This window comes from Bombus terrestris, chromosome 11 (assembly GCF_910591885.1).
Source record: "Bombus terrestris chromosome 11, iyBomTerr1.2, whole genome shotgun sequence".
Classification (NCBI taxonomy): Eukaryota; Metazoa; Arthropoda; class Insecta; order Hymenoptera; family Apidae; genus Bombus; species Bombus terrestris.
The window spans coordinates 7,628,628-7,647,162 of NC_063279.1; the positions used below are offsets into that span (position 1 = coordinate 7,628,628).

At 36.2% G+C, this 18,535-nt stretch overlaps 1 protein-coding gene across 4 annotated transcripts in view; it reads left to right on the forward strand.

The window, feature by feature from the left end:
- The window catches only part of LOC100647815, a 91,122-nt gene that overhangs the window by 68,491 nt on the left and 4,096 nt on the right, over positions 1–18,535 (forward strand). Inside the window, exon 1 of one of the 4 annotated variants that reach the window (XM_012313928.3) lies at positions 13,531–13,835. The exons of the other annotated variants lie outside the window; for them this stretch is intronic. The gene's annotated coding sequence lies outside the window, so the exon portion shown is untranslated. Of the gene's footprint in view, positions 1–13,530; positions 13,836–18,535 lie in introns of those variants that run through there. 4 annotated transcript variants of the gene reach the window in all.

Sequence of the window (18,535 nt, forward strand, 5' to 3'; positions counted from 1 at the left end):
AGGCTTCGTGTAGCGGTAGTGGTTACTCATGGTGCGTGTGCAACAGCAGCAAGTATGCGCGTCCGCCATAGGCCCTTTCTCATCGTCAAGTTACGAAGGCCGAGTAGCGAGCGCGTCGAAAGAAGAACATCGGCAGCGTGAAAGTAAAGAAAGTGGGCCGCTTCAAGTATCGTTCAACCTAGTACATACTTACATATCTACCCTCCTCTTTTCGCAGGCCACGATTCTTCCTTTTGATTCTTCCAGGATCGTCTAATCATGTCAAATTTATGATTATTTGCTAAAAAATTTAAGGTGTTTTGTTCAAAATTATATACATACTTTGATTTTAACTAAAACTAGAGTTTGTATGTTTGATTGAAATGTTTTAAACACTTTTTTTTTCAAAAAACAGTTTCAACGATTTTGTCGGTAAAGTAAATTCATTTGGCGGGTGGTTGAAGAAGGAGATTGTTCTAATCAGGAATTCGAGGGGCACAGGTTAGTAAGAGTTTCTTTTAATATAAACTCGTATCCTATCTCCGGTTTACAACGCAACACGAACAAAACAAATCCGTGCTAATTTCTTAAGAGATTATCGATTACCGATCGGGTCTCGACGCGACGAGGCTGTGGAGCTCGCGCGCACGATTCCACCCGTACCGTTCGGTTACTTTTACCAAATAGCATCTCTATTACCATTCGTAACGCTCTGAAATACAAATTAATTGTGTCCCGTCAGAGATTCTAGAAAGTTGTCGTCAAGGCGATTGTTACGAAGCTGGACGCTAGCCAGTATCAACGTAGCTTCACTACCGTCATGCTGAAAATCACTCGACGCGAGATTATCGCGTGATTTGTTATCTACTAGGCGTATACATAATCACGGAGTTGCATATAAGTACCTTTTTTTATGGAACACATGAAACATAATCAGTTCGTAAGCAAATATGTATTATTTATAAGATATGTTATACAAAGTACGGTATAAAAATAAAGAATGTGTATGACAACGTGCAAACCTAGAAATGTAAACATATGTATAAAATTAGAATGTAAAAATAAGATTAAGATAGGTCTATAAGTGGAGGAATTTTTTTGAGTCTTTTCTTAAGTTAGCATTTGAGGTCTACATATATGACATAATAATATTATATATATATGTTTTCTACGATGTCAGAAGTTCGTTGGTTCGTCAACGGATGTTGATGAGGTTAGGTAAACTTCTTACTAATAGTATATAAAATTGAAGGGACGTCTTCCCTTTTTTATGTCAGCATTGGGTTTCCTCGGTACTGAACCTCTTTGAGTGACAACCAAGTTCGAACATAGAGCAAAGCTTCCCAGGGTCGCGCGAAAAATAATCCAATTAACCATAATTGTCGTAACGCGAGGCGAAACGTGCACTTCCGCGACTCTTGCCAAAGATAACAACGCCGAAATTCCCTCCGCTTATCTTTGTCGCCCCCCATTTTCATATGTCGCTACTGTGATTCTAATTTAAGACAAAGCATATTATGTAGTGTTTACATAAAATTACATAAAGTGCAGATGACATGAGTAATTGTTGTTCAATCGATATTCTATACGCCATATTGATTTAAAGGCATGGTTAGTTTAAGATTGTTTAATCTTGCTTTTATTGTATATTTTCGGTAAATGTTTAGCACATTTCAATTAATGATGTGAGAAAGAAACATTGCCTACAATAAGTATGACACGAATAATTATCCTCTAATTGATCTTAACTTACATTTAAAATTAATATTTCTAAATTATTTAACTTCTTTTAATCGTGAATTCTTTGGGAAATCTAAGTTAGTAGTAATAAGAGGTAGACATTCTTAAATTAGTAGTAATTAAAAATAAAAATTTAAATTAGAGAATAATGAGAAGCAACAATTTTCTGTTTAGGAATTCAATCATCAACATGAATAATGGTTGTAATCAGGTGGAATGACGAAAAAACAACTGATTGGTAAAGGTATCGCGATTGCGTGAAACGTTTTGCCGTCATTGTTTCTAACCCCTTTGAATAAAATCGTCAAGGAGTGGATTAGTTGGCACGGTTCCACCATCGACTGGCTTCCCGGTACTCCGCACGATTGTTGCAAAGAACATTTTATTCCCCGAACCCATTCTACGAAGAAATAATATACACCCCTATTCTGACATTATTCTGTAAATTACAAGCAGTTAATTTAATATCTTAACGTCACAAAATTTATTAAAATAATTCTAGAAAAGCTATATTTGATTTAATGAAGATTTGAACTGATCATCTTGGGGCGATTGCAATCAAATGTTTTCTTCATTATGCCAAGTTAATTTTTTTTTATTTGATTTTATATTTTTATTCTTATCGATTTTTTATTGTATACTTTTAATCATTTTAATTAAACAAAAGAATGGTCGTCGTTAAAACACGGTAGAATTCACTGCTATGAAACATTCGTGAAGATTAATCGATTCTTCGAATGTGCATCCGCGACCGTAAGTTACAGTCGAAAAGCAATATCGGTTAATTCGCAATCGAATTCGCAGGAAATTACATTCGACGAAGGTATATTCGCGAGAGGCCTTCGAAATGCAACAGATCAACCGAAACGATCATTTGCAGCTAACCATTTTATCAAGGTTCAAACAATTTTCTCGGAATATTATTCCTAACTTTTCTTTCCCCCTTTTTTAATAGAATATTTCACGCGATTTTTCGATTCATTGAATCCCGTCGAAATGTTTTTCACATAGATACACCATCTCTAGGTGTATACTCTTTACGAAAAGAAAAAGCGCGAAAAAGAAACATGGCGGCGATTGAACGTTTTATACTTCGATGGTTATTTTTCTTTCTATCGTTGTAAAAAAAAAGGTACGCACTTTCTCGCGCGTTTCTTCCTTTGTTATTTGAACACGATGCGGTTGCAACATACAATCCGTCCAGTTATTTCGAACTCACGTACACAAACGAAACGTATAATAGAACGAGGCGCACGTACACAGCCTGCTACAAAACAGACGTGCACGAGAAAAAGAGGAAGCTTTATTTCTTTTTACCGGCCAATTCGATTACTCAAGGCACGCTTCTCACATGTACATACGTATAGTACATATAACCCCTTTTATGATCTTCGAAAAAGTCCCTATACTCTCTACGTTGCGTTTCGTCATATCGTGTAGCACTTTTCAACGTGAATTCCATGTAAATAGTTAGCGATTCAGTCATGCTCGTCTAAGCAGTCGATAATATAAATTCTCCTCTTGAAAAATAACCAACCGGTAGCTCTTGTCTGTTCTTAGTGGAAAAGAATAAAAATAACCCTATACGTGTCTTTCTTCTTAGGTCTCGTGTCTTGGATGGAACGTGTCGTAGACCCTGTCTTGTTTTTGTAAGCGCAGTTACCGAGCCTTATCCATGCAAACGTACTGGCAATACACACTTAACCGCACGCACACTGAATTCGTTAGACCCGCACGTGCGCGTATTTAACGCACCGCGGACGAGCATCTTTTTCAGGCAACTAGTAAACACATACGCGTGTATATACAGACTTTTTTCCCCCGAGGAAGTTGCCTCTCATTTTTAGACGCCTTCGTTTAAAACCATCCATGCTTTTCGGCGTTTAGACATTTACCAGTGCATAGTCGATAAAGTCGGTAATGAACTTAAAATTTAATATGGCGGAAAGTTATGAATATTTAAACATTCTGGTAGCGTTATAATGAGACACAATTGTGGTTATGTCGCTAAAAATTAAGATAAGTCTAAAAATGTATACAGAAACTATAAGATATTTGGTATATATATTTAAACGATAAAAATTGCTCATTATATCAATAAACTATAATATTCAGTGGAATCATCTTTAATAACTATTACATATATGTTTAAAATGACTCTTCGTATGGTATAGTGATTTTTAACTACATATGTGATGTAATAAATGTTTCGTAACTTCTATATACATTTTCAAACTGGTCCCAAATTTAACCAACATAATGGTGACAGTCGTGTCGTATCACATTATAATGTTACTGAAATTTAAAACTGTTTTATATAACATACGAGTTTCCGCGAAGATCATCGCGAATTGTGAAATCAGTTCGATCAATTGTATCATCGAAATGTCACTAGACAGCGCGATCCGCTAATAAATACGTTGTTGGCAAGCAAACGTGTTTCCCATGACTCGTTGCACGCGATATACATAATACGCGATGAACCAGTCGTTTCGTGTATACATATATGCTTGCAAATATGAGTTAAAATTACAATTTATCTTCAAACACGTCGGAAACGATACACGGTGAAAAAGGATCCTTCTCATAAAGTTCCTTTTACGAACTGAAGGGTGATCGTATACTACATATACTATACATATGCTATACTGGATACAGCCCTGATGGGTTGGTTTCCACGGCAGTGAGGACGGTTACAGCGATTTAAAACGAGTCTATGAAAGCCGCGCAACATCCAGCGAGCATAGCACAGAGAGAAAGAGAGAGAGATCGTTGGAGGGGGGAGAGGGAGGATAACATTCCAGCGCGCAAAGAGAGGGATCCGTAGTAAATTTAGCGCACTGATCTCATTCTATGGTGAATCCGTGGACGAAAATAGCGGAGCGGTGAATGTGTTATTAAGGTGCGTTTAGGTCGGACCGACATGTGCGCGTAATCGGTGGCCGACAGTCACGCACCGCGCAGCTTGAATTCGATTCAATAAGACGTTGAACGCGTGCCGCCTCACTTATCGGTCTTGTGTGTAAATTGAAGCGCATCTTCGTTCAACAATACACGTATCATATAAATATGGAGACTTATTATATGTATAGGTTAATTGTAATTGGGAAACAAAAAAGATAAAGGTATATGTTTAAGAAGAAAGTACGAACTTCATATTGAATAATCGTCAATATACAAAGTGTTATAAAAAAGAAATGGAGCCAGGCTTTGTGAATTGACAGTACTCATTGAGAGAAGTAAAAAGAAAGGTGTCTAATTAATGTAAATGCTAGTTGTTATGTCAAGTTTTGTTTAGATTTTTATAGTAAATTTATCAGCAATGAATCGATTACAATCTTTAAGTAACGCCATAAAAAGAAATCTAGGGGATTCAAGTCAGGTAGTTGAGGACTTAACCTTTATGTATTTTGTATCGAAAGTTTGATCTAAATATTGTCTTACATTAAGTGAAAAATATGGGAAATACAAAACATGATATAATATTGGAAAAATCCACATAATTATCATTAATTAAATATCTTTCACTGTTCTCTCGGTAAGTATTACCATTAATACCATTAATTCGTTTTTTAATAGCGGCCTGTACAAAGTATTCATAGCAAGAATGTTTGATTTTCAAGTGTACACTGGTCAGATATCGCCGCAGGTTGTGGCTTTCGCAGCTTGGTGCGTGACAAAGCTTATTAAAGGGTGTAATGGCAACTTAATCTTTCCGTGAACTTTAGGTATAATTAACGTTTACTTCTCGATTTCTCTCCGCTTGTAACGTGGATTTTTATGAACTTGAAGTAATTATCGTTCTCCCTATCGTATAGTGACTAGAAGAAGTGTTGCTACATATCAGATTCTAAATTTTGTTTTCATAATATTTTTTCGTAGTCATATGAAAGAATATATTATTAAATGATATAAAGTTTAATATATTTGAATCTAATTAATAAGTATGTGAATGATATAATAAATATACTATGGCGTGTCAATGCTTTTGGTAGCCACTATATGTTATACTACTCGGAAAAAAAGGAAATTATTTATATTGTGGTAACGGTGTTTTAACAAATTAGCGAAAACGTATGTGAGATTTTTCCTTTTATTCGAACCGCTTGTAATCACATTGGCCTGTAAAAGGGGTTAATAGCCGGTACCTAAACGCACCTTTACGATGGAAATGTATAATAGAGGAACCGTGCGTACGCGCATCCGTTCGTTCACTTCTGGAATGAGTTTCGAGCCGAGACGAGTAGCGGACTAGCGCCCAGGTGGCGCTACGGGCGCGACGCCAATCGAAATTTCGGGAGGGCGATGACTGGGCTTCGCCCCCAGAAACTGTGATCTCGTTTTTCTGTCACTGACCTTCCGCGAGCCGCTGGTCCACACACAATCATTGTCGCGCGTAATTTCTGTCAATTAACCGATCATATAATATACTACCTGAACTTCTTTATCAATTTGTCACCCTTTTTTATAATGTATGATAGTTTTTGACAAGAATAAAAAGATGCTAGTTACTAAGACGTGGTGATCGTTATTTTGAAACTATGAATATTGTACAATCATTGTATAAGTCAGTCGCCCGATATTTTCCACATTTCATTACTACAAAAAGCTTAATACATGTCCTTTGTGTATGTGAAAAACATGTTGCGCACACAATGAGATAACATCTTGATTGTTCATCAACTAAAAGGGTAATACCTTTTAAGGAGTTATAAACCAGGAATAATAGATATTCTTATACTTACACTACTAAGATTTTCAACATATATGCATCGTCAGGAGCTCGATTAAAACGATGAATTAGAATTTAATTTGGGTTAGGTTATGAAGAAGACTAATTTACTACAAATATTTCTTTGTACAATATCTTTAAAAATACTTCATTATAGTAACTAGAGGGCGTTGTATGGTTTTCTTTTATACGATAACATCTCAAACATGTCAATAGTTTGCAAAGCTATATTTGTGGTGTATATATTCAGCTTAAAGCCGCAGATGTATACGAACGAAGAAACAAGTAACATACTTGAGCTATTGATGATTCCGAGTCTCGGGGATCACCGAACCATGTGACATCTTTAGAATGCTAAGCATCGCTCACAATGGTAGAAATTCAAAGGAATCCAAAAGTGTAGGCATTCAAAGATCGGCTGCTGTGTCGCTTTGCTCGATTTTATGAATTCCCTTAGGCACGCGTTACTTTCCATCAGCGTGGGCATAAATACCACTGCCGTTGGTGGCGGTCACGCGCGTCACAATCATTATGCCACAATAATTATTAATGTCTGCATTACGTCACGCTTATATACGCGATACGCGCCTTCAGGGAAATCCTACGCGCGTTAACGTCATTAATGTCGTGTGTGTCTTCCAAGCGTTTTACATTAAAACAGGTCATTCTTTTTCTGAAAATCGTTTTATCAAGAATTTTATTTGTATCTTACACTGACGTATCACAAAATTTCACAATTCGAAATGGGAACGTAAATTTATTTATTAACACATTTACTGAATTCCTACATACGAGCAAATAATTTTCATACATATTTATCTCTATATGTTCTAGGATTTAATATATGTAATATAAGTATTATAAAAATTTCGACTACAATTTCGTGATATTTATATTACTTGTATTGAAATTGCTATCATACACATAACATAAAAATATATACTAGCTCGAAACATATAACCTAAAATTTTTACATGGTAATCGCGTCAACCTATTTTGTCAAGTCAAGAATCAATAAAAGATTAAGAAGCATTGTTTTCATGGAGACGACTAAATCGATTTATACTGATCGAAAACGGCCCTCATCTGCAACGAAGAGCGTCGAAATCGGATATCTACCAGATGTTTTCTATTTCCTCAGGTTACGAGGGACTCGCGTAAGGGCCTGCTAGTTGTGCGACAGTTTCAAGCGTTATTTGTTAAGTTAAATCTCAATGTCTATATCTTTAATAATGATTTTACGTATGCATTTAATGAACGAATAATTCGAATATCGTCATAAGATACACTATATGGTACCATCACAAGGAGTGATGGGAAGAAAATTGTCAAGGATGATGAATAATACCCGAAAAGTGCGACTCTCGAGATTGGAATAATCGTGATCGAGAATAAGCGAACCAGATGGGTTTCTCTGACGCATCCGCGAGGACGCTCAGCTAGAAATAGAGAATGATTATGCCCGGAGTAATCTCAATAGTGACAAACATTTTCCCTGTCCATAGTTAAAATTAAGACAAATTCTGGTCTTCAATATTGTTGTGTCGAATAATATGATAATCTACTGGGATACATAAAGATCGAACAGCGAGTCACGTATTAATTAAACGCAACAGAAGCGCTTTAATCGGCTTGAGTGCACTTAATTATAGATACGTCTCGTTTACAAGAAGCTACCAATCGATAATCGATCAAATTGAAGTCTGACAAATCAATTTAGAAGAATGTCAGATATATTCTTCAATTTTTATTATCGATAATTCTTAATTATAAAGACTCTTCAGTTAATAATCCATCGGTAATTTAAAATAATGAGTAAAGATTCTTGGATAAACGCAAAGTTTAAGTATACACTTGCACCTTCGGATGACGCCGTTTCGTGTTTCAAAAGTTCATAGGTCCCGCAAGTACACACGGGCCCCTTCCCCTCTTCTCGTGTTATCACAGCAAAAACACGGGCATGGCAACAAGGAGAGTGGCGCGTCTCCTAACCAGCTGGTGGAACGCGTGACGTCACGCGTCTACCTACACCGAAGCTACGGCTGTCCTCACCCTCTATCAATACACACTCGATTCTCTCCCCACTACCGATATCACATCTCTCCCACCAACGAGAGGCTGTCAGAAACTAACACACAGTCGGCGTATATGTGCATATGTCGTATGTGGCACGAGGCACGTGTCAGGGCCGTAGCTCTCGTTGGTGCACCTCCCATGAGAGATTCATTAAATCGTCCTGCTATACTTATTGATAATCGTGACGTGAAAGGGTAGTTAAACCTATTTGTGGTTATATTTATGCTAACGTAAATTGATTGATTGTGATACATTCAGTCGTGCCTATTTTTGGATTTGCACTTTTCTGACATGAGTAAGGTGAACAATATTTTATACTAAGATGAGATTTTCAGCAAGATTTGACAAATACAACTATTGTTATACGTCGAATACGAATGTATTTAATATTAGTCGATTTGATTTAATTATTTAATAGTTATCTTCTTCAATTGGAATTACATATCGATCTTGATCAATACGATGGTAATATTAGAACACATAATAGAATCCACTCTTTATTTAAGTGTATCATTTTCGCTATATAAAATGACACTATCGATAAAATCGATCGTTATCGATAAAGAAAGATAAAATAAACAACAATCGTATAGGAAGCACGCGTTTACTGACACGATCCTGAATCGTAGTGGATACACAAGGAGGCTTGTGTGATAGCCGAGTATCGGCGACACGAGCCGATCCGTCCCCACCACTCTACCGACCGATCTCTGGCTCGAGTCTAGAAAAGTGGTAGGGTGGCGGTGGTGGGGATAACATCTGCTCTTAGCGTGATTGCCGTGTATTGATGTGGCTTTATGGCGCGCGGCAGGCTGCGGGCAACAAAGTAAGCTTACGGTCGTTAATGTTCCCTACTACGTGAAATTCGAGGCCGCCTGAATATTGCGCCGCGTACAACTCGACGTGCTTCACCGCGTTCCAAGCGAGATTCGCGAAGTTACGGCACAAGCCGGCTTCGACGGGCAAGAAATGCGAAGACCGTTCGGGGGATCGGTTTGATAGTTTGGACCTAAAGATGTTAGGTTAAAGGGTTAGCGTATCTGCGTAGCATCAATATATATGTAGTGTACACAGTATACATAGACAAGTAGATAGGGTCAAGATTAGTATAGGGACGAATTGCTCGCAGAAACGACATTCCGCGTGATGTCGCAATAAGCGCGTGTAATAGCCATCATAATACTCTTTTGTACATTACATAATAGTTTCAGAAAACTGTTGTGCAATTATTTTTCCCCTCGATATAAATGAAGTATTTTCTATTACGCTAAGTTTTATTCATACATAACATAAGAATATGTAAACGGCGATAATTCTGCCGTCATTTTAACAAAAGTAGATAACGACGATATAAAAATCAGCCTTTTTGCGATCAAATGTCACTACAATGCTGGCATTTAAAATTTGTCTTTAAATTGTAAATATTTATTGCTTTAACTAATTGATAATACCACCAAAAAAATATCCCGATTGCAAAGAGTTAAATTTAAAACAGTGACGCAAACCTCCATAGCGATCGGTCTGTCATTGATAATGCGATATCTATGTATGACTTGTTGAAGTAATAACGAAAGGGAGGTGATCGATTAGAGGGAGCTCCAGACAGCGTATTTTGCCTGTCGATTTGTCCTCGCTCTCGTATTCGCCGAATCTAGGGTGTGTTGTGTGAAATCAGTGATTCGGAGAAAGTGAAGGGTGACATTCTTTTCGTGCATTCCTCGCTTCCGTGTTACCGAATCGTTTCCAGATGCTTGCGTGTTCGTGCACGTCGGATAGAAAATTCGCCAAAATTTCACGTCGGAGCTTTTTTCCATCCGTTGAATTTTTCAACCTGTTGCGTCGTGCTCTTTTTTCTCGTTTTATTTTTTAAATACTATTGGGATAATATGGCGGAACGTGTTCTTGTAATATCGAAAGTGAATGCGGTTTTTGTTGTGGCTGTTCCGACGAAACTGTGCGTGAAAAAAATACATGAAAAACAGAAAAACAGCGAAAATATGGAAACAATTTACTTGCAAGTGAATTATCGAGATTTTTATATCGCTTTATTTCACTCGTGCGAACGATTAACAAAAGTGTGTGCATATTTCTCTACCGCCAAAAAAAAAGAGAAGAGAAATATAGAAATATTTGTTTCAAGCGACATTCGTGGAACGATACACAACGAAGACTTGGAAGAAACCAAGGTCGTTTAATCGCCGCTCATGGCTCTTAAACTTAACAAACACGTCACTGGGTCGATTTGATTTTACGTAAGACTAGCTTGCTCTATCTCATATATTCTACAATATGTAATAATCGTAATAATACGTTTCAAGCTCTCCATATTTTATTTTCTGCATCCGTTACTTTAATTTAGTTTCGTAATCGTCGAAAAGCATCAATATGCGCATTTTTTGAATTCGTGTCATCGCCGAGTCCTTGGTATGTATATCTAGTTCACGAGAAAGTGGGTCCTCCTCTAGCAAACTAGCAACCTAATTGGTCGCTGTTAGACTTTCTTTTACGATTTATAGGAATTACATGAATTTATACTAGTCTACTTGAAATAATCCTTTATAACCAGTTGATCCAATCGTATTAAATATGAAATCACATTCTCTACTTCCGTTTACCTTTATGAACTCCCCATAAATATGAAAATCGTCGTTGCGCTATCGATATATTAAAACGTCTCCGGTTCAATTGTAAATATCTGTTCGAATAAATTCGAAACGATCGAATCTACTCGATCATGGTTGAGTAGCATAGAATCCTAAACGAGTAAATGAACTATTTTGAGGTTATCTTAAGTGACATTACTTTTGTTCAGAAATCTCGATTTTGTGTTAGGCTTCTCGGTGATGTCGCTCTAGTCGGGACATTATTACGATAGGTCGCAACACTTTCGTTTACGGTTACTAACAGGGACTATTCTAAATACGAGCAGTTTTTCTTTCTCCGATGTCTTCGCTCATTGTGGCTACGAGAGAAAGTCGTTCGAATGGTCACGGCCTATTTAACGATTGGCTGGTGCAATTTCAACGCCAGCTTTTTGTATAATTTAAAACCGTAGAACTTTCGAAGAAATTTGTTGAATTACGAAAAATTGATCCTTAAGATACATAACCTTAACGATGATATTTTTACACGAATTTGTTAATCATGTAAAAATTACGTTTTGCATGATTTTGTCGTATAAAAGATGTTTTTTGCTTAAAAAAAAAAAAAGAAAAAAGGAAAAACAGTAACTACAGGAAAAGAGTGCAGAGAAATGGTTGAAAAAGGTCTAACGGGCTTGAGGAAACGGTACCGCGTCCTTCATGGAAACGAGCCTTCCACGAGTCGTGGCTCTATCAGCTTGAATCTTAAAGAATCTTTGTTTCTCGAGCAACGTTATCTCGAGAACATATCTTTCTTCACAAAGAGTATCGTGACATCCACTTCCTTGATGTTCAACTTCTCTCGGAATCGCTAACTACGTTTACACAAAACTAAAATAATCTTTATTTTCCTCAAACACTGTTTAGATCCAATCGGATAATATTTCAACCTATTCGAATAATTAGCACATTGTCTATCATGCAAATTTTATATATTTTTAATTTTTTCAAAATATTATAAAATATAAAATATTCTGTTGCAATTGTGCACTTTTTTCTGACAATGTTACTTAACACATTTTGTAGCCCATATAATTTATTTTATTTTGCTCATTCTAAGAAAATTTAGTAAAACGTAGACCACCGATGGTCACTGTGACAGTCATATTAAATTTCATCATTTAATATTTTTATGATACATTATTAGGTCATGAGAATGTCGAATGTAAAATCTATGACTACCGAGTGGTGGTTATCTTTCTTTTCCCGTGGAATTATCAAAGATACGCGCACGCGGTGAGATAAAGCACAAGGTCCGATTTAAAAGAAACGCATTAATTCGAATGAAATTCAAAGGGGCGCTGACGGGTGACGTGCACGACGGTGTGGATGCCTCGAAAAAAGAAACTCGCTTGTTTCATTATTCGAGCCGAGTAAAAGTACTTGCGTTGGCGCAATTAACGAGCTCCGCCAGGAATCTTTTACTCGTGATTCGCGCGCATACGTGTTTATGTATGCACTCGCACCGCTACCTGTTCACTATCGTACAGGGTATCTCCAGTTAAGTGCTTGCCGATGTGTTCGAACAAAAACAAAACGACTAGTATTCCGGAACAACGTTGCTAATAACCCTCTGCCGGTAAATATGCAAAATTACATCGAACGAATGACCGTTTAAACGCCTGAAATTCAACGTCCGTAATTTCATAACCTTAAGCCCTGTCTTCACTGAAACAACAACGATAAAACTTTTTTGTTACTATCCCATGTTTCTCGAAATAGTCGCCGCTTGTTTCCGAATGTTTTTCAAGTTTCTGGATATTTCTGTTGCCAGTAACAAATATGGCTGTTTGCCGTCGGTTTCCGTCTGGAGCGGTAAAGATCAACAGAAAATAGAAAACAGGTAACAATAGCAGCAAATGTTCCTTCAATGCATTCTTACTGCTGGTAACAAATAGCCTTGAAGCCGAAATAAAACCAAACTATTCCTCAGATTATGTTGTTCCAATATGGACAAAATATTTCTATAACTTGCTCTTTGTTGGATATGCAGCAACGAGAGGCGTCAAAATGATCCTCGTTGTTGCTTCAGTGAGGACAGAGTTTTAAATACACGGATATTAGAGCATAAGAAAAAGTAAATGTTAAACGAATTTGTTCGTGAAATCATTGATTTGTTTGTCTTTTGTAAATATGTATTCCATACGATTCCTTTGCGCAAAAAGAGAAAGTGATAGAATCTTTCTCGTCGCTAAATGTGCACGCTTCGACTGCAAGAACAAACGACGCGTTGTATATAGATATCTGTAAGCTGTGTTCGTTGGTGCGCGCATGCGCGAGTCGCGCGTAGTACACACGGCCAATCGTGACGTCACGCGACGCCCGATAAACACTTTTGTTGTCGTCGGTCTGTCGTCGTACGTATGCCGCGATTACGCGTGACGCACAGTTCAGTCCCGGACACCGACCAAGTCTGATGTGAACTGCGGATTTTGTTCGATCAATTTCGTAATTTTACATCACGTAGATTTTTACATAAAACAAATTTTCTTAGTGATAATCGTAACTTGTTGTTTAAACTTACTAAATGTTTTAAGAACATATTGTTACCAATCACGTCGTTAATCTATTGGATTTCTTTCCATTTTCTTTGGCCGTGTCATTTGAAGGAATGTGGAAAGTGTAGTGAGTGCATGGCCGACGTTACAGTTTTGCATAGCTCGAAAGTGAGTTTCAACATCGTCGACTTATAACATTGTTAAATGGTGTATCGCTTTCTTTTTTATCATTCTACAGTCGTTTTAGTCAACCGTTTGTTATTACTAAACGAGTTAAATGTAACGATATGGTGATTCAACAAAATCTATTGAATCTGATTCTGTTACGTCGAATTACTAGTTACATACATACTTCCTTGTAAATCTTGTTATAGATATTCGTAACGAATGTAATATTTCCAGTTATATAGCAATAAAGTGAAACTTTGTGCGTCAAAATGTTAAGAGCAAAGCGTAGTCTGTAATGAAGTTCTATTTCGATTATAAATGTATTTATCAACGTTTAATGAATGCATCACGCGCTCTCCATAAACGCGAAAAATGGGCCCGATAAAACATATTCTCTGTCGATAAAACAGAGTGACCAAAATTTTTAGAGTATTCATTAAAGACGGTTATTGACTAATTATTATCTCTGCAATTCATCAAACATTGCATCACGTTATCTCGAAGGAAGTGGAAAAGTACCGAGGACGATATTTCGTAATTTTTTGTCTCGACGGAGAGAACAGAGACGCGAACTGCGGTGATCCATTGTGAAAAAAATAAAGTGAGCGGTGATAATCTGAACAATACGCGCAAACGAGCCGGAGCGAGTGATAAGTATCACGGGTGAAATGACAGAAAGTATCACTGATATATCTCTGATTAGCGAGCACAAGAGTATAAATCAGAATTATTAATATAATAATTATTATAATATTTAATATTAGTATAGATAAGTATAATAATTATTCGTTATAATAAAGTGCGATATAAGATCAGGTATTAGGTTTTTGATATATTATCAGAATTTCAAGTTAAAGAGCAGGAAACAAGGAAAATTTACTTGTACTACTAAAACAAACAAAAGATAGCAATGTAGAAAATATTAGTGTACTTATTCAATTGACAAAAATTTTACTTATACTCTTTTGCCTTCCTACCAGAAATGTACACCACCCTGCATATGCGTATTTGGATACTTGATACAATCCAATTAAAACATTGATGTTTGTTGTTATATTTTCTACGTTATGATAGAAGAATGTTTTTCTACTATTACATTCTTACAACTGGGATCAAATGTCCTGCTAAATTGAAGCCGAAAGAAAGTATATATCTGCATCAATCAAATTTCATATTTATCTTGATTAAATAGCTGACACTACAACAAATTTACATAAACTTTTAGAATATGGTTGGAAACACTTTCCAATCATCCTTAGATTTCGACATTCAGTAGACATATGCACTTAAAGTACTTAATTTAGGTGTTCCCATAAAAGTAATTTTGATCCACGTTCAATTATTACCTATATATTTATATTAATTAGTATCAACTATTGTGTTTATCGATACATATCTACTAACGTTGTATATGGTGATATGCTTGAGATAAGATCAGGAGCAAAAATTAGATTAAATAGTTTTATTTAAAATATTTTATACATTTGCAATGATTTATAAGTATTCAAATACTTAAGTACGGTAGTGTACATACTTAGGTTCAGCGTCCGCATTTATTTATAAGCATGCAAAAGTGCCTCGGTGATTTCTTTTTAGTTGCGCATTCCTTTCAAGGCCCCTGCAGGGAACAGTCGCGGACAGCAATGGTGTCTGACCCGGCCGTTCCCGTGCACCGACCGCTTTCTACTTTGAACGGTTCAATATGGAGCTCCTCGATGCCCCTTTCCTTATTCACGCTTCATACAGTAGCTCACGAAAGTATTTCAACACTTATAGAAACTTTTTAGAATGACGCGTTTAAATGGATCTAATTCCGACCGAGGTCAAAGCTTCGTTTAATTGCCAAACACTACGTTACTGTGATGTAAGATTAGATGTAACGGCATCGAAGTGACGCAGTTTTTAAAATGATTCTCGTAAGGATTGGATGGTATCCAGTGAAATTGGGGATCATTATAATCGATCCAGACTTATCCCGGTCGAAATCCATGATAATTAAAATCCAAACGATATAGGTTAGAATTATAGATAGACTGCGGATTTTTATGCACTTATAGGAGTACATTCATAGAAATTTCGCAGGCTGCACATAATATGAAAAAGTATATAAAACATCCAATATATAATGCTCTTTATAATATTTGGTAGGTAAAACAATTTTCTACCGAACTTCTATTCTTTTAATTACATTCCCAGAAATATGAACTTGCATACAAATTTGCAGCAGCCTAATTGTAGAAATTTACATTTTTCCTTTTATTTCGTTAATCTTTTTACGTTTCTCCGGCCATTTCTGATTTTTAATCTAATTAAATTTTTCTAAATATCTTCATCTTAGACAAAGTATGAAGAAAGTCTTATTGGTATGCATGATCTCCCGTTTCAATTTTATATTAAATCTTCTTGAAACATAAATTCTTTTTTATTGCTATATTGAGAGTGAGATTCAGATATAAAAATTCAACGGTTTTAATTTTCGTCTAAATCGGATTCATATTATATTTTAACAGATTCAATATTAATTTAATTTAATAATCCGCACATGATCAATGAACTTCCTTTTTCCACTTGAATTTGCTTGCTCGCATAAATAATGTCGATCGTATTGACAGTTATGTTGTTTCAAATAACTGTACCGTATAAAAATGACGAAGGAGCAGAGAGAGAAGATACAATGTACGAGAAAACGGGGGGCATTATGTATGTATGTATATATATATGTATACGTGCAAGTAAACTTACTAGTGGGAGAAGGGAGAGGACGACGCGCACGAGTCAGCGACTCCATAGCAGACTTTACAGGTTAGGTAACGTGTATCCATGGTGGTTTTTTCCCTGCGGAGAAAGTTAGCTTATGTGCATTTCGAGCGTAAAATCGTCTCTTCGTGTAGCATCAGTCTTCTTTATTTTCCGTCCCGGCTTAATTAAATAACCTTTTGATGACAGTTCCGCATCTAATTCACGTAACCGTACTAGACATTATTGACACTTGTCAAAGAGTCTATTTGTTAGGATGACGAATTTTCAAAATCAGTATTCAATTTTTTGAGGCACTACAATCAATCAATCACATCATAATAAGATTTTCCATTAATTAGCGTTTCATAACGAGATAAAATTATTTAACAAGTGTCAGCGCGAATTATGTATTTTTTCAACTTGTTTAATGTACATGACCGCCATCTTGTTGACTTGTAAAGGTATTGGAGGTGCCATCTGTCGGCTAATTGAACAATTTATTTTCGGAATTATTTCCGTTTACGTGTGACTCAGACGGTCATTCGCGGAAATCATTGAAATAGATATTCATCTTCCTACTAAATGTTGATTATTAGGTTGGGAAACGCGAATGTGACTCACTTTGTAAGAAGAATGTATAACTGCCAATTAATCACGCGAATATATCGATGGAGGTTAACTATGCCTTTCGTAGACCACAGATTTAGTTATTTGCTTTCTACGCAGTTTCTTTGATCCATTACTGTGTAATTCTGTGTAATTCCTATATTTTGTATAACCTAATCTACACGTCTGTCATACGGAACTGTACAATTATTGGATAAAGAAAACTAAAGTCCAAGTCACTTTGCAAAATTTAAGAGCTCTGTCACGCGTATATCATGCAACGAAAGTTTCAATCAACTTAGAAATTACTTCCTCTTTCGAAAGGAAAGCGCGGTACGTTTAAAAAGTCGAATATTCAAATATTGCAAGTGCCTGTTGCAAATGAAAATTTTCCAGGACCTTATTGAAATGTTAGAAGCTCTTTTAAGATATTTTTTTTCTGTGAAACTTATTGCAGTGGAGAATCCCGTTGCTCTGATACATATAAAAAGTGTATGCCCTATAAATAGTATATTACGCATCTCTTAATCGTTCACGCATGCTCGGTGCTTATAGGATCATTGACACCGTATCAATTCGTATACAATCTCCACTTAAATTTAAATAATTATTTTTACCAACTTTCTATCAACAGAGTACGTTTTGTTGGTTTATTAGGCAGTAAACGAAATGTGTATAAATGCAACTATGTATCATCAGTTGGTCGGGCAGATCCTTACGTTACGAAGCGAGGAATTTGTTCTCGTTTTGCGAAACGAATTACGAAAAGTGCAACATCGATCACGAACGCTTATTTGCTCAAGTTGCAGCTACTTATTACGTCCCATTTTCATGGCAACCGTGCAACCGGAGCGAAGTGTGTTAGAACGTCATCGACGAGAAATTTGCAAGCGAATTATTCATAACGAACAGTGTTGACCATCGATATCACTAACCAATTGCTATCGCTGTTTCTTTCTGTCGAGAGTGCTCTAATTTCATGCGATAGAGTTACAAGGATATCATTCTTGCTAATTAGTCAAACCATATAAAACACTGGTTATAATTTGTATAAGCAACTAAATTCCTAGAAAGTATATCGTTATATGTTTGATATAGAAATAAAATTGATTTTTATATTTTAATATTTTTATTGTTTATAGTTATTATTAAACTCGTCATGTATTATGGAATTAATCACAAAACACATATTAATGAAATTTCTTCTCGTGTTTACTTCATTATGGCTCAACGGAAGTACATACTCAGTAGATGCAGATCGTTGTATAGCAGAAAAAAATGAGAAAATTTGGTCAATTATTGATATAGAGCGCGCACTACGTAAACACGTAAATACTTATGTACCGCTAGACTGC